This window comes from Lissotriton vulgaris, chromosome 12, assembly GCF_964263255.1.
Source record: "Lissotriton vulgaris chromosome 12, aLisVul1.2, whole genome shotgun sequence".
Taxonomy (NCBI): Eukaryota; Metazoa; Chordata; class Amphibia; order Caudata; family Salamandridae; genus Lissotriton; species Lissotriton vulgaris.
The window spans coordinates 123596225-123624010 of NC_141700.1; positions in this window are offsets into that span (position 1 = coordinate 123596225).

The window sequence follows — 27786 nt, forward strand, 5'->3', positions numbered from 1 at the left end:
CACCCCTTTCTGCCTTCCAATTTGACTGCGGTCCTTGTCGTAAGTAGAACGGTCTTCGGAGACTTCCAGCGGGGCTCCAACGGACTTTTCCTGTCGAAGTTTCGGACTAGCACAACATCTCCGGGGCGGACGTCATGCTCCTTCACATCGGTGTTGTCAGGGAAGGCTGCGGCAACCTGTGAACGACATGATTGGAGTGCAGACATCAAGGAGGCAAGGTAATCTGTCAACATATTAGAATCAACATCGGTTATCTTTTTAGGAATGGGCGTCCCCCACATATTCGGTGGTCTTCCAAAGACCACCTCGTACGGGGATAGCCCTGATCTCGAATGGGCGACCATTCTCATATAGAATAGTGCCACTGGCAGAGCCACTATCCAGTCGACCCCTTTGTCCTGACATATTTTGGCAAGGCGGATCTTTAATGTCTGATTATGCCTCTCAACAAGGCCTGCGGCTTCTGGGTGTCGGACACAATGGAACTTCCACTGGTATCTCAATAACAAGGAAACTTGTTTCATTAATTCGGATGAGAATGGCTGACCGTTATCTGAGTACACGACACGAGGCATGCCGTATCGTGGGAAAAATTCACGAACCAACTGTTTGGCAGTGGTCGGAGCAGTGTAATCTGGAACTGGGTATGCTTCGGTCCAGCGGGACAGAGCACAGACAACTACGAGAACATATTTAAATCCTCGACAACGGTCCATCTGGATATAATCCATCTGGAGGACTTCAAAAGGGTGATCGGGAGGATGAAATCCACCTTGCTCTACAGGGACGCTTTTACCTGGATTGAACTGACAACAGATCATGCAAGTACGCACTTTCTGTTTTGCTGCTGCTCGTAAGTGTTTATTGTTCCAGAGATTTTGCAAACTGTCTAGCATTGCTTTCTCTCCTAGGTGGGCAGGACTATGTGCTGTCCATTTTGTGGAGCTGAGGCTTTAGTTAACTTTAACCGGGGTTCACAGTTACATACATGTCGCGTCCCTCTAGAAGGGTGGAATGCTAACCCCGTTGCCAGAATTGGCGAGGGGTTAGTATTCCAATTCGTATGACACCTTACTTGACATGTTTTGATAAAGCAATACCAAAGTTAGCATTTAACCGCGAGGATTATAATGCACTTAAGAGTATATGGTATGCGATATCATGGAACAGCTATTAGGACTTGGTTCCGCAAGCTGCAGACAGGCTCAGCTCATGCCAGAGCACCATCTCACACGATTCCACGCACTCTGCCTTCAGGATTGTCAAGGCCTGCCATAGGAGTGACTGATAGGAATCTGTGTGTCCATTTTAGGGTTAGGTATAGGTATACTACACCTACAGCAAAGGGTGATTACACGACTTTGCCCCAGCTGTCATGCAGCCAGTTGTGTCAAATTTAGGAGGCCAGCCAGGGGTGGCATAATACATGCTGCAGCCCCTGGCAGCCCTGGGTACACCTATGCCCTGAGTTACAGGGTCTGATAAGGTGGCCCAGTACCAATTGGTAAATGCACCTAGGGTACATGTTGTAATTTAGAGAGAGAACAGCCAGGCTGTGGGTCTGATTGGCAGGCCCACAGCCAGAGAAAGTCGTAAACCAGTGAAACAAAAGCAAAAAATCTGGGTGATCATAGGATTGCAGACCCTACTCTCCTACATGACCCCCCCCCAAACTTTGGGACAATAAGCTAACCTTGACCAGGTGAGTCTTCTTGTTCTAAGTGGAAATATCTGGAGAGCCCATCGGCATTGCCATGATCAGTACCAGGTCTATGTTCCACTGTAAAGTCCATCCCCTGTAGGGAAATGGACCACCTAAGCAGTTTGGGGTTTTCACCCTTCATCTGATTTAGCCACAAGAGGGGCTTATGGTCGGTCTGAATCTTGAAGTGAGTGCCAAACAAGTACGGCCTCAGCTTCGTCAGGGCCCAAACCACAGCAAAGGCCTCCCTCTCAATAGCTGACCAATTCTTCTCTCTGGGGGTCAGCCTTCTGCTTATAAAAGCAATGGGCTGGTCTTGACCATCAAAATTCAGTTGAGAAAGAACAGCTCCCACACCCAACTCAGAAGCATCTGTTTGGACAATGAATGGTTTGGAGTAGTCTGGACTCTTAAGGATAGGTGCTGTGCACATGGCCTGCTTTAGGTCATCGAATGCTTTTTGACAGCCTGCTGTCCACTGAACCTTTTTTGGCATTTTCTTACTTGTCAGTTCATTTAATGGTGTCACAATTGAACCATAGTTCCTGACAAACTTTCTGTAGTATCCAGTCAGGCCCAAGAAAGCTTGAACCTGAGTCTGGGTGGTTGGAGGAGCCCAGTCCCTGATTGACTGTATTTTGCTCTCCAGTGGTTGAACCTGGCCTCCACCTACAAGGTGGCCCAGGTATACAACCTGTGTCTGCCCTATCTGGCACTTGGTGGCCTTGATAGTGAGGCCTGCTGCTTGCAGAGCCTCTAACACTTTCCTCAGGTGGACCAGGTGATCCTCCCAGGTGGAGCTAAAGACAGCAATATCATCTAGATATGCTGCACAGAAGTCATCCAGCCCAGTAAGGACTTGATTCACCAACCTTTGGAAGGTGGCAGGTGCATTTTTCAGACCAAAGGGCATTACCACAAATTGATAATGCCCACCAGGGGTTGAAAATGCTGTCTTGGGCTTGGCATCCTCAGCTAACCTGATTTGCCAATACCCAGCTGTTAAGTCAAATGTACTTAAGTAGTTGGCAGAAGCCAATCTATCTATAAGTTCATCTGCCCTTGGTATTGGGTGGGCATCAGTCTTAGTGACTGCATTGAGACCCCTGTAGTCTACGCAGAACCTCATCTCTCTCGTACCATCTTGGGTGTGAGGTTTTGGCACTAGAACTACTGGACTAGCCCAAGGGCTATCTGAGGGTTCAATGACTCCCAACTCCAACATTTTCTGCACTTCAGTTTTTATGCAGTCTCTAACATGATCAGGCTGCCTGTAGATTTTACTCTTGACTGGCAGGCTGTCACCAGTGTCAACCTCATGGGTGCACCAATTGGTCTGACTGGGTGTCAGAGAGAACATATGTCTGAAAGACTGAAGAACCTGTTTACAGTCTTTCTGTTGATGCTCAGAGAGGCTGCCACAAAAGACAACACCATCTACTGACCCATCATCAGGATTCTGAGTGAGCAGGTCTGGGAGAGGGTCACTCTCTTCCTCCTGTCCCTCATCTATGGCCATGAGCAAGCTCATGTCCTTCCTGTCGACATATGCTTTGAGCCTGTTGACATGGAGTACCCTGTGGGGGCTCCTGGGAGTTCCAAGGTCCACCAGGTAGGTGACCTCTCCCTTTTGCTCAAGAATTGTGTGGGGCCCAGACCATTTGTCTTTGAGTGCTGCTGGGGCCACTGGCTCCAACACCCACACCTTCTGTCCAGGCTGGTAAACAGTCAGGACAGCCTTTTGGTCATGCCAAGCTTTTTGAAGTTCTTGACTGGCCTTAAGGTTTTCAGATGCCTTCTCCATATACTCAGCCATCCTGGAGCGGAGACCAAGTACATAGTCCACTATGTTGGTTGCAGGTTTTTTGAGAGGTCTCTCCCATCCTTCCTTCACCAAACACAGGGGGCCTCTCACAGGATGCCCATACAAAAGTTCAAAAGGGCTGTAGCCAACCCCCTTTTGTGGGACCTCTCTGTAAGCAAACAGAAGGCAGGGAATCAGGACATCCCATCTACGCCTGAACTTTTCAGGTAGTCCATGAATCATCCCTTTTAGGGTCCTGTTGAACCTTTCAACAAGCCCATTGCATTGTGGATGATAGGGTGTAGTGAATTTGTAATTGACACCACATTCCTTCCACATAGCAGTTAAGTAGCTTGACATGAAGTTTGCACCTCTGTCAGAGACAACCTCCTTAGGGAAGCCCACTCTGGAGAACACTCCAACTAGGGCCCTTGCCACCACAGGTGCTGTGGTGGTCCTAAGTGGAATAGCTTCAGGATACCTGGTGGCATGATCCACTACCACCAGTATAAACTTGTGCCCTGATGCTGTCTGGGGTTCCATTGGACCAACAATGTCAATCCCCACTCTTTCAAAGGGCACCCCCACCACAGGCATTGGTATAAGGGGGGCCTTTGTTGTGCCACCTGACTTACCACTGGCTTGGCAAGTGACACAGGAGCGACAAAACTCCTTGGTATCCTCATTCATGTGAGGCCAGTGAAAGTGTGAGACAAGCCTGTCCCAAGTCTTTGTCTGGCCTAAGTGACCTGCTAAGGGAATCTCATGGGCCAAGGTAAGTAGGAAACCTCTCTGAGACAAGGGTACAACCAGCCTCCTGGTCATGCCAGGCTTGGGGTCTCTTGACTCAGTGTACAGGAGTCCATCTTCCCAGTATACCTTGTGGGTACCTGTGGCGTTCCCAGCAGCCTCAGCAGCAGCCTGCTGTCTGAGGGGTTCAAGAGAAGGGCAGTCTAACTGGTCCTTCCCCAGGTCTTCCCTTGAGGGTCACCCTGAACCCAAGACTTCAACTTGATCAAGTTCAAACTCTCTAGGCTCAGTTTCCCTCAACTCCTTGAGGAAAATTAAATTTTGGCCATGTTGTGTTCCCTAGCGCGTACCCCACCGACTCCATGTACCAGCTTAAAGTGCATGTAACTTCCCTCCTGTGCCAGCTATGAAGACGCAAATACATTTGCGTCCACCGTTAACTTGTCCTCTTTCAGATCCACCATGAATGGATTATGTAGTCCGTTCCGAAGTATGCTATGCCACCGTCTTTTTGTAGTACACTTTTCACATTTTCCTGCTCTAGCCAGAGTAGGCCCTGAATTCCTGCCATCTGAACCTCTTTTGTGGCTCCTGACTCTGCCCAGGCTACCTCTCTACTCGTGAACTCTGTCCTACATTCAGCGCGGCCCCTCGCGCTCAGCTCAAGCCTGCTTTCTGCCAAGACTGACTATAACCTTCGAGTTATCTGTTCCGTTCCCCGAGAATACATTCCTGCCTACTAGATCCTGTAAACATCCTCTCCAGCTGCAGAGCCAAAAAGAGCCGACCTGTCTTAATGCAAGTAATTCATAGCCTCTGTTGCCATGCTTCCATGGAAGGCCCCGTGCCCCCACGCTTCACATATAGACATTCAGGCGCTCATACACGCATCCATAGTTAGCATAGAATAGCCTCTACCCTAGAGACCTTTCCGCCCAGATAGTATAGTTCCTAAACATCAGATATCAGATATGATAGAAGTACAAGTTGATCTGACATGCCAGACTTCTGTCTCTTTCCGTCCGTGTAAATGTCAAGACCCCTGCACCCCGTCAATCACACGTCATGCAGCTGCGCGCGCATCCAAGCTTCCGATTTCTGCTGACATTGCAACATTCTGTTAGCACCACCCCTTGGTGCCACCCACTTGCGTCACCTATCAGTGACGTTTCTAGCACACACCTCTAGTTCACGCCTAGTTTACGCCTCTTGATGATGTATTGGTACCACGTGTATACTGTTATCTTGTCTTCTCTCAGCTGTTACGCCTCTTACATTGAACCTTATGATGTAAATCAAGTATATAAGCTATGTATTGTCAATAAACGAGAGCGCGCTCATCTATCCCTTCTGACACCCCTGTGGTGGTCAGAACATGATATCCTGATTCCTTTATGAGGAATAAAACCCTTAGAAACTCTAACACCACGGACTCTGTTTTCTTTCCTTCTGATTGAGTTATCATTGATTAAGTACTTACCTGCATAGAAATTAAGAGAGTAAATTAATTATTTACGTCATTTTGGCGCCCGAATAGGGACCCCTCCCCCACCTCACGCGCCGGAAGGTGCGTTGCAATCCGTGTCCCCTGCCATCAGTTAGACGGACTACACGTGTACTGGCAGGATTTCCTGCATCCCCCTCTGACCCACGGAGGTGACGAAGACTGCGATCAGTACCCAGACGAGGCGGTGAGGAGTGCGGAGGATCCCGACCAGAGCCCAGCCGAAAGAAGCAAGGTCCGAGGTGTGAAGAGGCCCACCAGTTTTCCGAAGTTTTCCGAAGTTTTCCGAAGTTCTCCGAAGTTTTCCAAAGTTCCGAGCCGAGTCCAGTCGAGTTTTCCGAGGCCTTCTGTTTCCGTGCTTCCCGGTGAGTACCATTGCTGGGTCGTATCTAGACGGGTTTGGGTACGCAAGTCCGGTCTGCACTGTTTTTAGGCAGTGTATCTGTACTGTTTAGCAGTATATCGAGTCTTCCGAATTTCTGCACTGTTACAGCAGTGTATCCGTACTGTTGAGCAGTACACTTAGTTAGCTATGTCTTTAATGTTTTCATGTGATTAATGTTGTGGTATGAATGTGACTGTTTTACTGTGTAATTATTGTATTTCTTGTATCAACTAGCAACTCGTATCAAGGAATAAAAGACCTAGCGTTCAGCAATAAGTAAGCAGGATGCCGTTCCTCAGCAAGTTAAAACAGATCGGAACTAGGAAAGGGTTACTAGAGGAAGAAATTCCTATCCCCCCTAGGGACACTCCAGGCAATTTTATGTATCAAAAACACGGCATAGATGCCATATTATATCTAGATTTATGGGCCGATTACACCAAGCACCTAGACGAGAGACACAGATGGCCTGTTACCGGAACGTGGGATGCTGAGTGCATCATGAGGGTAGAAGAAGTATTATGGAAAAAGAAAGCTAGGCAATCCCAGAAGGACGCCATAGAATTTTGGCGTAAGGAATCACGTAAGCGTGCTGACAAAGCACTTCGTAGAGAAGACAGACTTAAAGAATCAGATAAAGAACGAGAAAACGAATTAGTTACTGAAGGGATCCGAGTAAAAACAGAACAAATAGACCGTGCCCGAAATAATCTTGTAAACGGTATGTATCTCGTAGCAGATGGCCCATCCGAAACGGAATCAGAGATACCGAAAAACTTACCGACACCATTAGTTCCAACTAAAGTAATGCATAAAACTACTAAAGATATATTCCTGAATTCGTATCTAGAGGATGTAGCACCAGCTTACACCAATCTGCCTGTTCGTGCCCTGCCTACTGACAGGGATGGGGGTGGCACTGCGCCCCCAGATAATGTTCCACCGGTACCGCGGCAGACCTCCCCTGTTCCGCCACCTCCGCCACTTCCTCCTCTCAAGACGGATCTACCGAAACCAGTACTACCTGATCTTACTAAAAGACAGATTCAAGTCCAGATACAGACTCCGCGGAGAGATAATGCCCAAGCATCCGCCTCAGGAGGTGCGACAGCGGGTCTACAGACCCCGCCACCGACACACAGATTGCATTTAAAGGACACACAGAATCCTTTCCAGTCTCCCTACTCACCCCGGCTTGAGGCATTCAAAGATAGGATGTCATTCTGCAGATATGATCCAGTACCCGGAAAGGACGATCTAATGGTATTAGCATCACTGCGCTTAAGATCTGCCACCGATAACTTGCTATGTTGTGTAGGAATGCAGGAAGCTCTCGACAGACTATACAAATTCATACAGACAGGGAAAGACCCCGACAGTGTTAAAGCTGCCATGTATAAACAGAAAGTTGACATTCAAAAACAGATATTACGATTCTTCATTAATTGTGTGATAAGAGAACGAGACAGGCCCGGGACAGATCAAAGCGAGTTAGACGCATTAAACAAGTGGGGCCAAAATATAGCAGACGCGAAACATGACAAGGGGACTTGCATAGCCACTATGTCCCAGAAAATTAGAAAGGCAGTATTAACTGCACATCAGGAAGGAAATGATGAAACTTCCGCCGAGGAGGAAGATGAAGATGAAACATCAGAAAAGTCTACAGATATAATAGCATATGTAGGTAGGGGAGCCTACCTTAGGAAAGGTGTCCGTCCAGAAAGCAAGAGAGTCTTTCTCTCTGCCTTAACAAATCCGAACTCTTCTGAACATCAGTTCCAGGAAACTGATAAAAGGCTTCGAGACCGAGTGGGGTACCATGTACTGAACTCTATGGACGAACAGGAACTAGCCCGGTCAGCCGTGTTGTGGGCCGAAAACCCAGACATATATAATGATGACACGTTAGTGCAGACATTCTTGAACCTTTCCCCGGAAGAGCAGAAAATAGCAGGTGTATACATGATTCAGCACCTCCTCATCAAGTTCAGAAACCATCATTCTGATCCAGGTCCTTTACATGAAACATTAGAAGCACTACTCATGGATAGATGGAGAGGTTTTAGTACCAAATTAATACAAATAATTCTAGAACAACGGCGCAAGTATAACACCTTCCTGAGCTCTGAATATGTTCCCGCCCCGCCTCCAGAAAGAAAAATGTACCACATGCAATGCGGTGGTGGCATTGAAAGTCAGAATCCCTTGCGAGAAGTACATCCAGTTATGGGTGAGGATCATACTCTGAAACGTGTGTATGTTCACACACCACTGACTAAGTTAGAACTGTTAGAAATGAAGAAATTAGTTCCGTGCCATGATAAAGACCCTGCGGGTTTTCACAGAGAGCTTAAAGACATGTTACTGATGGGAGATTACACGTATGATGATATTATGAAAATGCTAAAGGTACTGTTGCCCACGGGCATTTACGAGAAATTAAAGGAGAAGGATTGGGAAGTGGGAGAGTCAAAGATAGCATGGGCGGAGATAGAAGACGAAGAAAAGAAACGAGTCCCAGGGTTAGGCCTTGGGGATCTGACTAAAGCATTACCAGGTTTAATAGTACAGGTTCTGCCAAGATTATTGACAACTCGAAAGGAAGATTGGGACGCAATCTCGTCCTGCAAACAGAAACAAGATGAAGATACTAGTGACTTTTATTCAAGATTCGAGAAATGTTTCATTATCAATAGTGGCCTAAAAACTAGTAGCGAGTCATATCCACATCTTTTTGTAACAAAATTAGTAGAGAACGCCCTACCACTAGTTAAAAATAGAGTGTACAAGGTTGAAAGTACTTGGCAGGCAAATACGCCATCACAGATGTTACAAATGTTACAATATCACCAGAATAGAATTAGGGAAGAACAAGATCAGGAACAGAAACGTATGAAAGACACGAAAATGAAAATGTTAGTAGCTCAGACCATTCCAGCCGAGGGTCATAGAAAAGGTGGGGCCCAGACAAATCATTCTGCCGCTCCCGTTAAAGGGACATGTAATTATTGCAAGCAGCCAGGTCACTACGTCCATGAATGTCCAGTCCTGAAACATAACATTGAGACAGGTAAAACTAAAGAAAGACCGCGTCCGCTTAGACATGAACAGGGTCATCAACAGACCTCACAGAACGAACAGCCAATGCAGAATACACAGCCTATGCATGATCAGTCCCATACCGTACAGACAGTAGCAGTACCGCAGCCACAGCATGCTCAGACACAGCCCGCTGCCGCAACACGACAAGTATCACAACAGATGTACCAGTATGCCCAGTCAGCATATCCAGATTATCAGCGTTATACATGAAACAGCCTAGGGAGGGAAAGTGATTTGCCTCTTATTGAAATTCCTGTAGATCAAGAAGGTCCTTACGTACATAGTCACGTATTAGGAAAAGACAGAAAGTTTTTAATTGACACAGGGGCAAGTCGCACTACTATAAGTCATAATGAAGTCCCAGGGGCACCCCTCTCAGGCTCACAGAATGTTTCCCTTGGTTTTTCAGGACAGCCTATTGTAAATGAAGTATCGGAACCAGTACCACTAGCTGTGGGTCCATTATCTCGAGTTACAGATTTGTTACTTACGAAATCATGTCCCGAAAATCTGTTAGGAATTAAAACACTGAAGGCTCTAGGAGCTATAATTTGCTGTTCCCCGGAGGGAGTCAGACTCTTCCTACGGGATTTCAAGGGTCATTATGTTCTACGTGACTTTGATGTCAGACTGAAAAATGTACCAGATCACTTATGGGCAAAAGGCCCAGCTGATGTAGGTTGTATGCATATCACACCATACCGTGTTACACTCAAGACAGGAGTTGTTCTACCCAGAATCAGACAATACAAGTTACCATCCGATGCTGTAGTGGCTTTACTGAAAATTATTGAAGAGCTTATCGCCCAGGGAGTGGTCGTAGAGACCGACTCCAATATCTGTAATTCGCCTATCATTCCAATTCTTAAACGTACAGACCGCAATGCACCGCCAGTATATCGGCTGGTGATTGATCTTCGAGAACTGAACAAATGCATTGTACCACAGTATCCTGTGGTCCCCGATATCTCCTCCCTGTTAACTGCCATTGATTCAGAAGCAACGTTCTTTACTGTAATCGACCTCAAGAACGCCTTCTTCAGTGTACCCATTGACCCGGAGAGCCAATATCTCTTCGGATTCAGTTTAAATGGACGAAGTTTCAAATTTTCCCGCGCACCTCAAGGATTTACAGAAAGCCCCAGCATCTATAGTCAAGCACTGAAAAGACAACTAGATTGTATCCAAATGCCAGTTAATACCGCTTTACTACAGTACGTCGATGATCTACTGATCACCGCACGAAGTGAGCCCGAATGTGAACAAGCATCTCTGATAGTTTTGCATTTTCTGGCCGACAAGGGACACAAGGTGTCTCCTTCGAAGCTACAATTCTGTGTTCAGCAAGTTGTGTACTTGGGTCACTTGCTGTCCAAAGTGGGGAGACAGCTCACTCCCGATCGCATTCAGTTAATTGTAAACATGCCACGACCCCAGACACAAAAAGAAGTGCGGGCCTTCATAGGCCTCACCTCGTACTGCAGACAATGGATTCCTCAATATGCATTTCTAGCTAAACCACTCATCCAGTTAACAACACAGGAGGCAGCAACTTCGACTGTCCTCCCTTGGACTCAGGAACACACACAAGCCTTTGAGGAATTAAAGAAAGCTTTATGCCAAGCACCAGTTTTAGCGACACCATGTTACAGCAAACCGTTTACACTTTTTGTTACAGAACGTGACGGTACAGCATTGTCTGTCCTCACTCAAGATCAAGCAGGTTCACATAAGCCTTGCGCTTATTTTTCAAGCACATTGGATTCAGTAGCACAGGCACTCCCTGCATGCTTAAAGTCAGTAGCAGCAACAGCGTTAGCAATCAGACAAAGCGACTCAATTGTTTTAGGTCATCAGTTAACAGTACAAGTTCCACATTCTGTAGAGGTTCTGTTAAACAGAACCCAGACTCAACACTTGACTATAGCACGACTGACAGGTTACGAATTGACATTATTCCAGCCACACATAGAAATCAGACGCTGCAGTATCTTGAATCCAGCAACATTGTTACCTACAGTTATGACAGATCCAGCTCCACATGATTGTATAGAGATTATTAATGCAGTAACAAAGCCCAGACGAGATTTAACAGATGTTCCATTGACAAATCCAGACCTGACACTTTATGTGGATGGTTCATGCATGAGAACAAGTACAGGAGAGTTAGTGGCCGCGTATGCCGTGACCACTGAAACTGAAGTTAAAGAAACACATCGTATTGATACATTGTCTGCTCAAGCAGCAGAGCTCATCGCTCTGACCCAAGCCTGTATTCTAGCGAAGAACAGAAATGTTAACATATACACAGATTCCCGTTATGCGTTCGGAGTCGTACACGACTTTGGTATGCTCTGGCAGGAACGAGGTTTTCTGACCTCTCATGGTACAAAGATACAGCATGGTCCTCTCATTCAAGCACTGTTAGAAGCAATACATCTGCCTTCAGGCATATCAGTCATGAAGTGTAAAGCACATACTAAAGCCACAGATTCTGTTTCCCAGGGTAACGACCTGGCAGATCAGACAGCAAAACATACAGCACTGACCGACACTCAGACAACTGACACCACAAAAACAACAGATCCGACAATCTGTATGACAGTCAGAGATCCCACACTAGATGTTATTGACATTCAGACACATGCTACTGCAGACGAAATAAAGAAATGGATCGAACTAGGAGGGATCCAGACAGATCAAGGTTGGATGACGGGAAAATCTACATGGTTTCTCCCTGACTCTATGGTTCAAGTCATGATAAATACAGCACATAGTCCTGCCCACCTGGGAGAGAAAGCCATGCTAGACAGTTTGCAAAATCTCTGGTACAATAAACACTTACGAGCAGCAGCAAAACAGAAAGTGCGTACTTGCATGATCTGTTGTCAGTTCAATCCAGGTAAAAGCGTCCCTGTAGAGCAAGGTGGATTTCATCCTCCCGATCACCCTTTTGAAGTCCTCCAGATGGATTATATCCAGATGGACCGTTGTCGAGGATTTAAATATGTTCTCGTAGTTGTCTGTGCTCTGTCCCGCTGGACCGAAGCATACCCAGTTCCAGATTACACTGCTCCGACCACTGCCAAACAGTTGGTTCGTGAATTTTTCCCACGATACGGCATGCCTCGTGTCGTGTACTCAGATAACGGTCAGCCATTCTCATCCGAATTAATGAAACAAGTTTCCTTGTTACTGGGCTACCAGTGGAAGTTCCATTGTGTCCGACACCCAGAAGCCGCAGGCCTTGTTGAGAGGCATAATCAGACATTAAAGATCCGCCTTGCCAAAATATGTCAGGACAAAGGGGTCGACTGGATAGTCGCTCTGCCAGTGGCACTATTCTATATGAGAATGGTCGCCCATTCGAGATCAGGGCTATCTCCGTACAAAGTGGTCTTTGGCAGACCACCGAATATGTGGGGGACGCCCATTCCTAAAAAAATAACCGATGTTGATTCTAATATGTTGACAGATTACCTTGCCTCCTTGATGTCTGCACTCCAATCATGTCGTTCACAGGTTGCCGCAGCCTTCCCTGACAACACCGATGTGAAGGAGCATGACGTCCGCCCCGGAGATGTTGTGCTAGTCCGAAACTTCGACAGGAAAAGTCCGTTGGAGCCCCGCTGGAAGTCTCCGAAGACCGTTCTACTTACGACAAGGACCGCAGTCAAGTTGGAAGGCAGAAAGGGGTGGGTCCACCTAAGCCATATCAAAACATTCCCAGGACTGAAACCGGAACAAGACACACCCACCCCCACCAGAGACTGTGATTCCAAAGACTTTACCGAAGTTAAAAGAGAAAAGACTCCTCAAGAACAATACCGTATGAAGTTACGATCTAGCAAGTCAGACAGTTTAATTGTTTAAGTCCTCCCCTAGGTGAATCGGTTAAATAGTTTCTGACATGTATCCCCTAGATCGAGTTAGAGAGAGAGAAGAAAAGAAAAGAACATATTGCAAATCACTTCGTAGTCACTGCATAGTGACACTAATAGTTATGTTTATTCTAAGTATATTAATAATTGTCGCTAGCATCTTGTTACCTGTATACTATCCTATTTTCAAGCGTGAACAATCTGCTTACAATGTCTCTGCTGAACACACTTTTAGTGAGTTACCTCCTCATGAGCTTTCCTACAGACTTGCGCTGCGCAACAATACATTCATTAGTATGTTACATCATTCTCATCAAACTAACAATGCTACAAATTGCTGGATATGTGGCCGACTCCCTCCCTACCAGAATTATAAGGGAGCCCTGCCTCTCTTTCCTTACCCGTTCTCTCACAATGGCTCCTGCGGAGCATGGTTCAAAATAATTAATTCTTTAGATCCTGACATTGCTGTTTTCGATGGGGGTTGGGTTTGGGGAAACCTGAACTTGGTCCTACTAGACGTCTGTTACCCGGATAAGGAGGGACTGCCCATTAGAATAGGAACTGATCTAGAAAATGAAGTATATGGATTAGGTAATTACACAATTAGCCTTATGATTCTTACTATGATTCTTACTGTCGAATCCGAAGACACGCCAGTTCTACCTATTATGTCAGTACTGCCAGTCACTGGTGAATTATGTATCAAGAAGAAAGGTTCCGTACACTTAGGTCATAGTAAATGCACTACTGTGGTCGAATTCAGTGATCATGGAAAATCGTCTTTCAAAACTGTCAGTCATTCCTACTTTGTTTGTGGTCATACCGCATACATTCGTCTACCTCCAGATTGGGATGGTACCTGTTACATTGCATTCCTTCTGCCACCTGTTTTTCTAGCTCCCCCTGATTACCACAGAAATAGCAATCTAGTAAAGAATAGACCCAGAAGAGATGCCCCCCTTGTCGACTATACAGAAACGGCATGGGAACAGTACACTGATTTTAATAAAGGATTCTTTTTTTTCTTAGGCCCTGTCCAGAATAGTAAATTAATACGCAGATTAACTAGAACACTTGAAGCAGTAGTAAATGAAACTGCCTCCGCCTTAGGTAACTTAACAGAAGAGCAGTCCGCTATGCGGGTTGTTGTCCTTCAGAATCGTCTTGTAATTGACGTCATCTTGGCAGATAGAGGTGGAGCCTGTAAGGTCATCGGGTCAAGCTGCTGTGTTTTCATTCCACAAAATGCACCATCTGTATATCAAGCTATCACCCGTCTTCATAAAATTGCAAATCAGATACATCAGACTCCAGGCACCTGGACTTGGTCCGGTTGGTTCTGGACAACGTTAACAGCTTGGGGATGGAAGATCCTATCCTTCCTAGGCATTGGCCTAGTCCTAGTATTCAGTTGCTGCCTATGCCTGCAGTGCGGGCCAGCGATTTGTGGACTGTGTGCCACCTCTTGTATTGAACATTCCAGTTTCCACTCAAAACGTAACCAAAAGAAAGAAGAACAAATGATGTTACAAGAACAGACTGATCGATTCATGAGGATCGATATTTCATGAAGGGTCCGTAGGGAACAAGGAGGGAATGAGGAAAATTAAATTTTGGCCATGTTGTGTTCCCTAGCGCGTACCCCACCGACTCCATGTACCAGCTTAAAGTGCATGTAACTTCCCTCCTGTGCCAGCTATGAAGACGCAAATACATTTGCGTCCACCGTTAACTTGTCCTCTTTCAGATCCACCATGAATGGATTATGTAGTCCGTTCCTAAGTATGCTATGCCACCGTCTTTTTGTAGTACACTTTTCACATTTTCCTGCTCTAGCCAGAGTAGGCCCTGAATTCCTGCCATCTGAACCTCTTTTGTGGCTCCTGACTCTGCCCAGGCTACCTCTCTACTCGTGAACTCTGTCCTACATTCAGCGCGGCCCCTCGCGCTCAGCTCAAGCCTGCTTTCTGCCAAGACTGACTATAACCTTCGAGTTATCTGTTCCGTTCCCCGAGAATACATTCCTGCCTACTAGATCCTGTAAACATCCTCTCCAGCTGCAGAGCCAAAAAGAGCCGACCTGTCTTAATGCAAGTAATTCATAGCCTCTGTTGCCATGCTTCCATGGAAGGCCCCGTGCCCCCACGCTTCACATATAGACATTCAGGCGCTCATACACGCATCCATAGTTAGCATAGAATAGCCTCTACCCTAGAGACCTTTCCGCCCAGATAGTATAGTTCCTAAACATCAGATATCAGATATGATAGAAGTACAAGTTGATCTGACATGCCAGACTTCTGTCTCTTTCCGTCCGTGTAAATGTCAAGACCCCTGCACCCCGTCAATCACACGTCATGCAGCTGCGCGCGCATCCAAGCTTCCGATTTCTGCTGACATTGCAACATTCTGTTAGCACCACCCCTTGGTGCCACCCACTTGCGTCACCTATCAGTGACGTTTCTAGCACACACCTCTAGTTCACGCCTAGTTTACGCCTCTTGATGATGTATTGGTACCACGTGTATACTGTTATCTTGTCTTCTCTCAGCTGTTACGCCTCTTACATTGAACCTTATGATGTAAATCAAGTATATAAGCTATGTATTGTCAATAAACGAGAGCGCGCTCATCTATCCCTTCTGACACCCCTGTGGTGGTCAGAACATGATATCCTGATTCCTTTATGAGGAATAAAACCCTTAGAAACTCTAACACCACGGACTCTGTTTTCTTTCCTTCTGATTGAGTTATCATTGATTAAGTACTTACCTGCATAGAAATTAAGAGAGTAAATTAATTATTTACGTCTGGCTTGGCAAGTGACACAGGAGCGACAAAACTCCTTGGTATCCTCATTCATGTGAGGCCAGTGAAAGTGTGAGACAAGCCTGTCCCAAGTCTTTGTCTGGCCTAAGTGACCTGCTAAGGGAATCTCATGGGCCAAGGTAAGTAGGAAACCTCTCTGAGACAAGGGTACAACCAGCCTCCTGGTCATGCCAGGCTTGGGGTCTCTTGACTCAGTGTACAGGAGTCCATCTTCCCAGTATACCTTGTGGGTACCTGTGGCGTTCCCAGCAGCCTCAGCAGCAGCCTGCTGTCTGAGGGGTTCAAGAGAAGGGCAGTCTAACTGGTCCTTCCCCAGGTCTTCCCTTGAGGGTCACCCTGAACCCAAGACTTCAACTTGATCAAGTTCAAACTCTCTAGGCTCAGTTTCCCGAATAGGGACCCCTCCCCCACCTCACGCGCCGGAAGGTGCGTTGCAATCCGTGTCCCCTGCCATCAGTTAGACGGACTACACGTGTACTGGCAGGATTTCCTGCATCCCCCTCTGACCCACGGAGGTGACGAAGACTGCGATCAGTACCCAGACGAGGCGGTGAGGAGTGCGGAGGATCCCGACCAGAGCCCAGCCGAAAGAAGCAAGGTCCGAGGTGTGAAGAGGCCCACCAGTTTTCCGAAGTTTTCCGAAGTTTTCCGAAGTTCTCCGAAGTTTTCCAAAGTTCCGAGCCGAGTCCAGTCGAGTTTTCCGAGGCCTTCTGTTTCCGTGCTTCCCGGTGAGTACCATTGCTGGGTCGTATCTAGACGGGTTTGGGTACGCAAGTCCGGTCTGCACTGTTTTTAGGCAGTGTATCTGTACTGTTTAGCAGTATATCGAGTCTTCCGAATTTCTGCACTGTTACAGCAGTGTATCCGTACTGTTGAGCAGTACATTTAGTTAGCTATGTCTTTAATGTTTTTTTGTGATTAATGTTGTGGTATGAATGCGACTGTCTAAACGTGTATTATTGTATTTCTTGTATCAACTAGCAACTAGTATCAAGGAATAAAAGACTTAGCGTTCAAGTAATAAGTAAGCAGGATGCCGTTCCTCAGCAAGTTAAAACAGATCGGAACTAGGAAAGGGTTACTAGAGGAAGAAATTCCTATCCCCCCTAGGGACACTCCAGGCAATTTTATGTATCAAAAACACGGCATAGATGCCATATTATATCTAGATTTATGGGCCGATTACACCAAGCACCTAGACGAGAGACACAGATGGCCTGTTACCGGAACGTGGGATGCTGAGTGCATCATGAGGGTAGAAGAAGTATTATGGAAAAAGAAAGCTAGGCAATCCCAGAAGGACGCCATAGAATTTTGGCGTAAGGAATCACGTAAGCGTGCTGACAAAGCACTTCGTAGAGAAGACAGACTTAAAGAATCAGATAAAGAACGAGAAAACGAATTAGTTACTGAAGGGATCCGAGTAAAAACAGAACAAATAGACCGTGCCCGAAATAATCTTGTAAACGGTATGTATCTCGTAGCAGATGGCCCATCCGAAACGGAATCAGAGATACCGAAAAACTTACCGACACCATTAGTTCCAACTAAAGTAATGCATAAAACTACTAAAGATATATTCCTGAATTCGTATCTAGAGGATGTAGCACCAGCTTACACCAATCTGCCTGTTCGTGCCCTGCCTACTGACAGGGATGGGGGTGGCACTGCGCCCCCAGATAATGTTCCGCCGGTACCGCAACAGACCTCCCCTGTTCCGCCACCTCCGCCACTTCCTCCACTCAAGACGGATCTACCGAAACCAGTACTACCTGATCTTACTAAAAGACAGATTCAAGTCCAGATACAGACTCCGCGGAGAGATAATGCCCAAGCATCCGCCTCAGGAGGTGCGACAGCGGGTCTACAGACCCCGCCACCGACACACAGATTGCATTTAAAGGACACACAGAATCCTTTCCAGTCTCCCTACTCAGCCCGGCTTGAGGCATTCAAAGATAGGATGTCATTCTGCAGATATGATCCAGTACCCGGAAAGGACGATCTAATGGTATTAGCATCACTGCGCTTAAGATCTGCCACCGATAACTTGCTATGTTGTGTAGGAATGCAGGAAGCTCTCGACAGACTATACAAATTCATACAGACAGGGAAAGACCCCGACAGTGTTAAAGCTGCCATGTATAAACAGAAAGTTGACATTCAAAAACAGATATTACGATTCTTCATTAATTGTGTGATAAGAGAACGAGACAGGCCCGGGACAGATCAAAGCGAGTTAGACGCATTAAACAAGTGGGGCCAAAATATAGCAGACGCGAAACATGACAAGGGGACTTGCATAGCCACTATGTCCCAGAAAATTAGAAAGGCAGTATTAACTGCACATCAGGAAGGAAATGATGAAACTTCCGCCGAGGAGGAAGATGAAGATGAAACATCAGAAAAGTCTACAGATATAATAGCATATGTAGGTAGGGGAGCCTACCTTAGGAAAGGTGTCCGTCCAGAAAGCAAGAGAGTCTTTCTCTCTGCCTTAACAAATCCGAACTCTTCTGAACATCAGTTCCAGGAAACTGATAAAAGGCTTCGAGACCGAGTGGGGTACCATGTACTGAACTCTATGGACGAACAGGAACTAGCCCGGTCAGCCGTGTTGTGGGCCGAAAACCCAGACATATATAATGATGACACGTTAGTGCAGACATTCTTGAACCTTTCCCCGGAAGAGCAGAAAATAGCAGGTGTATACATGATTCAGCACCTCCTCATCAAGTTCAGAAACCATCATTCTGATCCAGGTCCTTTACATGAAACATTAGAAGCACTACTCATGGATAGATGGAGAGGTTTTAGTACCAAATTAATACAAATAATTCTAGAACAACGGCGCAAGTATAACACCTTCCTGAGCTCTGAATATGTTCCCGCCCCGCCTCCAGAAAGAAAAATGTACCACATGCAATGCGGTGGTGGCATTGAAAGTCAGAATCCCTTGCGAGAAGTACATCCAGTTATGGGTGAGGATCATACTCTGAAACGTGTGTATGTTCACACACCACTGACTAAGTTAGAACTGTTAGAAATGAAGAAATTAGTTCCGTGCCATGATAAAGACCCTGCGGGTTTTCACAGAGAGCTTAAAGACATGTTACTGATGGGAGATTACACGTATGATGATATTATGAAAATGCTAAAGGTACTGTTGCCCACGGGCATTTACGAGAAATTAAAGGAGAAGGATTGGGAAGTGGGAGAGTCAAAGATAGCATGGGCGGAGATAGAAGACGAAGAAAAGAAACGAGTCCCAGGGTTAGGCCTTGGGGATCTGACTAAAGCATTACCAGGTTTAATAGTACAGGTTCTGCCAAGATTATTGACAACTCGAAAGGAAGATTGGGACGCAATCTCGTCCTGCAAACAGAAACAAGATGAAGATACTAGTGACTTTTATTCAAGATTCGAGAAATGTTTCATTATCAATAGTGGCCTAAAAACTAGTAGCGAGTCATATCCACATCTTTTTGTAACAAAATTAGTAGAGAACGCCCTACCACTAGTTAAAAATAGAGTGTACAAGGTTGAAAGTACTTGGCAGGCAAATACGCCATCACAGATGTTACAAATGTTACAATATCACCAGAATAGAATTAGGGAAGAACAAGATCAGGAACAGAAACGTATGAAAGACACGAAAATGAAAATGTTAGTAGCTCAGACAATTCCAGCCGAGGGTCATAGAAAAGGTGGGGCCCAGACCAATCATTCTGCCGCTCCCGTTAAAGGGACATGTAATTATTGCAAGCAGCCAGGTCACTACGTCCATGAATGTCCAGTCCTGAAACATAACATTGAGACAGGTAAAACTAAAGAAAGACCGCGTCCGCTTAGACATGAACAGGGTCATCAACAGGTGAGTAGAGGTCAGAGGTGCCAGGGAAGCCGGGTCTCGTCGAGCTGGGTCGTCGGATTCGTGAAGAAGGACTTGCAGCAGACCGCAGTGTTCTTAGGATGGTGCCCGCTTGATGCAGGGTGACTACTCCTTAGCCACAAGGGAGAATCTTGAAGAAGGAAATCTTGATGCCTTTCGCAGAAAGTCGGGTCTTGATTCCAAAGATGATCTAATTTGAACAGGGGGCCCGCTCCCATCTTTATACTAAAAAAGGGGGTTGACCCGGTGACTAGGTCCTGCCTATGGGTGGGACTAGGAGGGGGGTGGTTACACCCCTCTCCCATGCCGGACTTCCCCAGGCCAGGGGCTGGTGTGCCCCTGGAACTGGTTCAGACTGGCCTTTGCGTAGTGAGCACCGGGGTGCCACTCAGCAGTCACCTTCCTGTAAAGCCCTGCCTACCCAGGATACACAAAACCATGTCTGGGATGGTGCTAGCACCGCCCCGGACAGGAAACCCTTTGTCCAAGCCTCCCTCGCTGGAAGGACTCCCAGCAGCAGGAGGTCAGACTCGTGTCTGTGGTGGCAGCATCCATTTTGTGGAGCTGAGGCTTTAGTTAACTTTAACCGGGGTTCACAGTTACATACATGTCGCGTCCCTCTAGAAGGGTGGAATGCTAACCCCGTTGCCAGAATTGGCGAGGGGTTAGTATTCCAATTCGTATGACACCTTACTTGACATGTTTTGATAAAGCAATACCAAAGTTAGCATTTAACCGCGAGGATTATAATGCACTTAAGAGTATATGGTATGCGATATCATGGAACAGCTATTAGGACTTGGTTCCGCAAGCTGCAGACAGGCTCAGCTCATGCCAGAGCACCATCTCACACGATTCCACGCACTCTGCCTTCAGGATTGTCAAGGCCTGCCATAGGAGTGACTGATAGGAATCTGTGTGTCCATTTTAGGGTTAGGTATAGGTATACTACACCTACAGCAAAGGGTGATTACACGACTTTGCCCCAGCTGTCATGCAGCCAGTTGTGTCAAATTTAGGAGGCCAGCCAGGGGTGGCATAATACATGCTGCAGCCCCTGGCAGCCCTGGGTACACCTATGCCCTGAGTTACAGGGTCTGATAAGGTGGCCCAGTACCAATTGGTAAATGCACCTAGGGTACATGTTGTAATTTAGAGAGAGAACAGCCAGGCTGTGGGTCTGATTGGCAGGCCCACAGCCAGAGAAAGTCGTAAACCAGTGAAACAAAAGCAAAAAATCTGGGTGATCATAGGATTGCAGACCCTACTCTCCTACATGACCCCCCCCCAAACTTTGGGACAATAAGCTAACCTTGACCAGGTGAGTCTTCTTGTTCTAAGTGGAAATATCTGGAGAGCCCATCGGCATTGCCATGATCAGTACCAGGTCTATGTTCCACTGTAAAGTCCATCCCCTGTAGGGAAATGGACCACCTAAGCAGTTTGGGGTTTTCACCCTTCATCTGATTTAGCCACAAGAGGGGCTTATGGTCGGTCTGAATCTTGAAGTGAGTGCCAAACAAGTACGGCCTCAGCTTCGTCAGGGCCCAAACCACAGCAAAGGCCTCCCTCTCAATAGCTGACCAATTCTTCTCTCTGGGGGTCAGCCTTCTGCTTATAAAAGCAATGGGCTGGTCTTGACCATCAAAATTCAGTTGAGAAAGAACAGCTCCCACACCCAACTCAGAAGCATCTGTTTGGACAATGAATGGTTTGGAGTAGTCTGGACTCTTAAGGATAGGTGCTGTGCACATGGCCTGCTTTAGGTCATCGAATGCTTTTTGACAGCCTGCTGTCCACTGAACCTTTTTTGGCATTTTCTTACTTGTCAGTTCATTTAATGGTGTCACAATTGAACCATAGTTCCTGACAAACTTTCTGTAGTATCCAGTCAGGCCCAAGAAAGCTTGAACCTGAGTCTGGGTGGTTGGAGGAGCCCAGTCCCTGATTGACTGTATTTTGCTCTCCAGTGGTTGAACCTGGCCTCCACCTACAAGGTGGCCCAGGTATACAACCTGTGTCTGCCCTATCTGGCACTTGGTGGCCTTGATAGTGAGGCCTGCTGCTTGCAGAGCCTCTAACACTTTCCTCAGGTGGACCAGGTGATCCTCCCAGGTGGAGCTAAAGACAGCAATATCATCTAGATATGCTGCACAGAAGTCATCCAGCCCAGTAAGGACTTGATTCACCAACCTTTGGAAGGTGGCAGGTGCATTTTTCAGACCAAAGGGCATTACCACAAATTGATAATGCCCACCAGGGGTTGAAAATGCTGTCTTGGGCTTGGCATCCTCAGCTAACCTGATTTGCCAATACCCAGCTGTTAAGTCAAATGTACTTAAGTAGTTGGCAGAAGCCAATCTATCTATAAGTTCATCTGCCCTTGGTATTGGGTGGGCATCAGTCTTAGTGACTGCATTGAGACCCCTGTAGTCTACGCAGAACCTCATCTCTCTCGTACCATCTTGGGTGTGAGGTTTTGGCACTAGAACTACTGGACTAGCCCAAGGGCTATCTGAGGGTTCAATGACTCCCAACTCCAACATTTTCTGCACTTCAGTTTTTATGCAGTCTCTAACATGATCAGGCTGCCTGTAGATTTTACTCTTGACTGGCAGGCTGTCACCAGTGTCAACCTCATGGGTGCACCAATTGGTCTGACTGGGTGTCAGAGAGAACATATGTCTGAAAGACTGAAGAACCTGTTTACAGTCTTTCTGTTGATGCTCAGAGAGGCTGCCACAAAAGACAACACCATCTACTGACCCATCATCAGGATTCTGAGTGAGCAGGTCTGGGAGAGGGTCACTCTCTTCCTCCTGTCCCTCATCTATGGCCATGAGCAAGCTCATGTCCTTCCTGTCGACATATGCTTTGAGCCTGTTGACATGGAGTACCCTGTGGGGGCTCCTGGGAGTTCCAAGGTCCACCAGGTAGGTGACCTCTCCCTTTTGCTCAAGAATTGTGTGGGGCCCAGACCATTTGTCTTTGAGTGCTGCTGGGGCCACTGGCTCCAACACCCACACCTTCTGTCCAGGCTGGTAAACAGTCAGGACAGCCTTTTGGTCATGCCAAGCTTTTTGAAGTTCTTGACTGGCCTTAAGGTTTTCAGATGCCTTCTCCATATACTCAGCCATCCTGGAGCGGAGACCAAGTACATAGTCCACTATGTTGGTTGCAGGTTTTTTGAGAGGTCTCTCCCATCCTTCCTTCACCAAACACAGGGGGCCTCTCACAGGATGCCCATACAAAAGTTCAAAAGGGCTGTAGCCAACCCCCTTTTGTGGGACCTCTCTGTAAGCAAACAGAAGGCAGGGAATCAGGACATCCCATCTACGCCTGAACTTTTCAGGTAGTCCATGAATCATCCCTTTTAGGGTCCTGTTGAACCTTTCAACAAGCCCATTGCATTGTGGATGATAGGGTGTAGTGAATTTGTAATTGACACCACATTCCTTCCACATAGCAGTTAAGTAGCTTGACATGAAGTTTGCACCTCTGTCAGAGACAACCTCCTTAGGGAAGCCCACTCTGGAGAACACTCCAACTAGGGCCCTTGCCACCACAGGTGCTGTGGTGGTCCTAAGTGGAATAGCTTCAGGATACCTGGTGGCATGATCCACTACCACCAGTATAAACTTGTGCCCTGATGCTGTCTGGGGTTCCATTGGACCAACAATGTCAATCCCCACTCTTTCAAAGGGCACCCCCACCACAGGCATTGGTATAAGGGGGGCCTTTGTTGTGCCACCTGACTTACCACTGGCTTGGCAAGTGACACAGGAGCGACAAAACTCCTTGGTATCCTCATTCATGTGAGGCCAGTGAAAGTGTGAGACAAGCCTGTCCCAAGTCTTTGTCTGGCCTAAGTGACCTGCTAAGGGAATCTCATGGGCCAAGGTAAGTAGGAAACCTCTCTGAGACAAGGGTACAACCAGCCTCCTGGTCATGCCAGGCTTGGGGTCTCTTGACTCAGTGTACAGGAGTCCATCTTCCCAGTATACCTTGTGGGTACCTGTGGCGTTCCCAGCAGCCTCAGCAGCAGCCTGCTGTCTGAGGGGTTCAAGAGAAGGGCAGTCTAACTGGTCCTTCCCCAGGTCTTCCCTTGAGGGTCACCCTGAACCCAAGACTTCAACTTGATCAAGTTCAAACTCTCTAGGCTCAGTTTCCCTCAACTCCTGTAGGTCAGCCTCCTCTGAGACTTGATCCACAACCTGGGGCAAGGGGGAAGGCACAGCCTTAACCCTACTGCTCTTCTTCTTGGAAGGTGTCTGGTCCATTGTTCCAGGATCCAGCACCTGTTCAGTGGGGCATTTCCTGACCTGTGACCTGGTCACAGCAAACACATGTGCTGGCAAGTCTAACATTTCCATGTGAGTCCTCTGCTCCACTTCTGACCATTGTGATGACTCCAAATCATTGCCCAACAAACAATCCACTGGGAGGTCTGAACTAACTACAACCTTCTTTTGGCCAGTTACCCCTCCCCAGGAGAAAGCTACAATTGCCATACTGTGATTGGTACTGACATTGCTTGCATTGGTCACCAGGAATTCTGTACCTGGCATGATCTGTCCAGGGTCCACAAAGTTAGGTGTCACCATTGTAACACTGGCACAAGTGTCCCTATAGGCCTGAGCCATTTTTCCATTAATGAAAGGTGTCTGTCTGTATTTGCCCAAAGTATTGGGACTTATATCAGGGGACATATCCACATCCCCTGTACAAACAAGGACAGCCTGAGTGAGTGTACCAACTAAGTTGTCACACCCCTCAGAACCCAGGGTTAACCCTACTAAACCCTTGGGAGGTGCACTACCACTGCTGACTGTACTAGGGGGCACAGGTGCCTTAGGGGCTGCAGTGGCAGGAGTCTGCCCTCCTCCTTTCTTGGTGCACTCACTAAACCAGTGAGTTTTACTTTTGCAGTATTGGCACCACCTTTTAGATTGGCCTTCTTTCTTCTTTTGGGGAGCCTGACCCCCACCCTCTTTGGGTTGTTGGGGACCTGTCGAAGACTTCTGGTCATTTTGTTCCCCCTTAGAATCTTTACCCTTCTGGTCTGCTTTCTTCTGACCACCTTGATTCTGGCCCTGGTTCTGTTTAACTCTTGTTCTAACCCATCTGTCTGCCTTCTTTCCCAATTCTTGGGGAGAGGTCAGATCTGAGTCAACAAGATGCTGATGCAACAACTGGTTCTGACAATTGTTTAAAATGTGTTCTCTCATCATCAAATTGTACAATCCTTTATAATCAGTAACCTTACTGCCCAGCAACCAGCCCTCAAAAGCCTTAGTGGCACAATCTACAAAGTCAGACCAATCTTGAGACTGAGTTTTCTGGGTATCCCTGAACAGCACTCTGTACTGCTCAGTGGTTAGGCCAAACCCTTCAACCAGTGTGTTTTTCAAGACTTGGTAATTGTTAGCATCCTCCACTCTTGTAGTGAGGAGCTTATCTCTACCTTTACCTTCAAAGGAGAGCCACAAGATAGCTGCCCACTGACTCTGGGGAACACCCTGCACAGTGCAGGCCCTCTCCAGAGCAGTAATCCATTTGTGGATGTCATCCCCTTGTTTAAAGGGGGGCACTATCTTACCTAGGTGTTTTGTATCAAAACTCCTTTCCCTATTGCTAGGTACAATGCTGCCACCAGTGGGGACTACCCCACTTAACTGTTGCTCTCTAGCAAAGGCAAGCCTCTCTTTGGCCAGGGCAAGTTCTTCCCTTTCAATCCTCAGATTGGCTGCCCTTTCTTTAGCTTCATACACTCTCCTCTGAGGAGATGTCATCCCCTTCTGAGAGGAGTGTTGAGAGCCATTGGTTTGAAGGGATCTGCCAGAGCCTCTGGATAGAGACCTAGCTCGTCCATTCCCAATGTTATGCTGACCTGAGAGTGGCCCCAGGGGTCCCCCAGTACTCATCTCATGTCTGCTTAAGTTGGACCTGGTTAGTCTGCTGACTTCTACCTGTCCCTTGTCGGCCTCATCTCCAGAGGGATCCTCATCCTCCTCCCCCTCTTCAGTCTCAGCTGAGAGGTGGATTAGGTCAGGGTCACCTCTGGTTCCCTCAAGGGGAGGCATACCTCCATCTGGATTAGAAGAGCTAAGAAGTTTCTCAGCTTTTCTGGCATCATAAGTCTCTAAGAGACCAATCAGAAAGGAAGTTGTGGGGTTAGACCCCTGCTTAATCTTCCTAGAGGTACACACCTGTCGTAACTCATGGAAGCTAAGCACAGTATATCTGGAAGGGAGGACCTGTGGAGGGTCCACTGACACAAGGGGAGACTCAGAGTTTCCTCCTTTGTCTGACATACTGTTTCTAGTGTGGTGTAAGTGATGCACCTACCTACACTATGTGTTTGCCTACTGATCCCTTGCTAAGAGTTGCAGCCAAGGTGTGCTAAGCCTTGAGGAGCTGCAACAGCTGGTTCAGTAGAACTCAGAGTATTCTAAGCTAAGTTATATGTACCTATCAGTACTTATGTGATCTTTCAACAAGATATTCTTAGGATACGTGTGGTAAAACAACAGCAAGCTCAAATCCCAACCGCTGCTCACCAATGTGAGAAGGTGGCCTGATATGCAGTGCTCACTATTCTAGTGAACACTATGTATCAGTCCAGCAACCCTTATTGATGATTGGTTGTAAGTCAACCTTATAGACCAGCTATCCTAGTAGCGTGGATACGAGCAGTCTAAGGCTAAAGACTCGAGAGGGCGTGTTAAGCCAGCTGTTTACCACACATATACCCCTTGAACACCAAGTGAAAGGACACCACACAAGTGTTATGAAAATAAACAAGTTATTTATTAAGAATCACAACAGCCCTGTACTCTTTATGAGGACAGGGTACTAAGCACAAAACAAAACCTTTACGAAAATACTTAAGTTAGCACAGTATACACAAATGCCCGAGGGGCACGGAAAACCATATACTCTGAAAGTGGAATGCGAAATTACTAGCAGGTAAGTACAGTACTAATAGGCTTTGGAATCGCTAGATCTTGACTATAGAATCTTCAGATTACTTCTAGGAGACCCAGGGGACTCGGGTGCAGAGTGTGCACTCTCACGCGTGATGCGGGACAAAGTCTATGGTAGCTAGTAAAGACAAAGTTAGTGTTCTCGGGCGAACCCGACCTGGTAGGAGGAAAACGAAAGTGGATTCTGACCCTTGGATAGTGAGGCTATGCTGGGGCACCGAAATGCCGAAGTTACCTAGCCCAGGGGCTGCAGCTGCATAGGTCTCAAAAGACGTCGGGAATCCTCGTAGACGGACCAGGAGCCTGGAAGAAAGAAGTTGCTGGCAGGCGACCAGTGAAGAAAGTTCGATGGATCCAAGCCTGGATCGAAGGAAGATGACACCTGAAAGCAGAGGGGACCAAGTTCGTGACTACTAGCCAGTAGTCAAGTGGCACCAGGAGGGCACCGGATGGTAGTCACCTCGACTAGGTGAGTGGGTGACGCTGTGCTCACAGATCTCACGGACCAGGAGGCGTTGTCGGCGACCAGGATGGAGGAGCAAGCTGTCCCACGAAGATTGAATCTGTCGGCGTCGCTGGACCCAGGATTGGGCAACAAAGCCTTGGCAAATTTAAGCCCACGCGGTGGACTCAAAATGGCGTCTGGAGTGGACCAGGAGGGTCCGGGGTGCTTCTCTGTTGCAAGGAAGCAAGGGCCAGTCTGGAGCAACCAGACCAGCAGCAGTGATGTCGTCGGGCGTCGTGAAGAAGGCCACAAGCCAGCCGGCTAGTAGCCACACAGCGCGGTGAGCACGCAAAAGCAGAAGGGCCCCACGCAGATCGTGGAGATGCTGGAGAGCTGATCTTCGGTGCTGGAGCTGCTCAGGGTTGGGGCTTCTCGGACCCCAAAGCACTCACCAGTGGAGCACACGGTGGGCTTGTTACAAAGAAGTCGTGCAGTCTTGG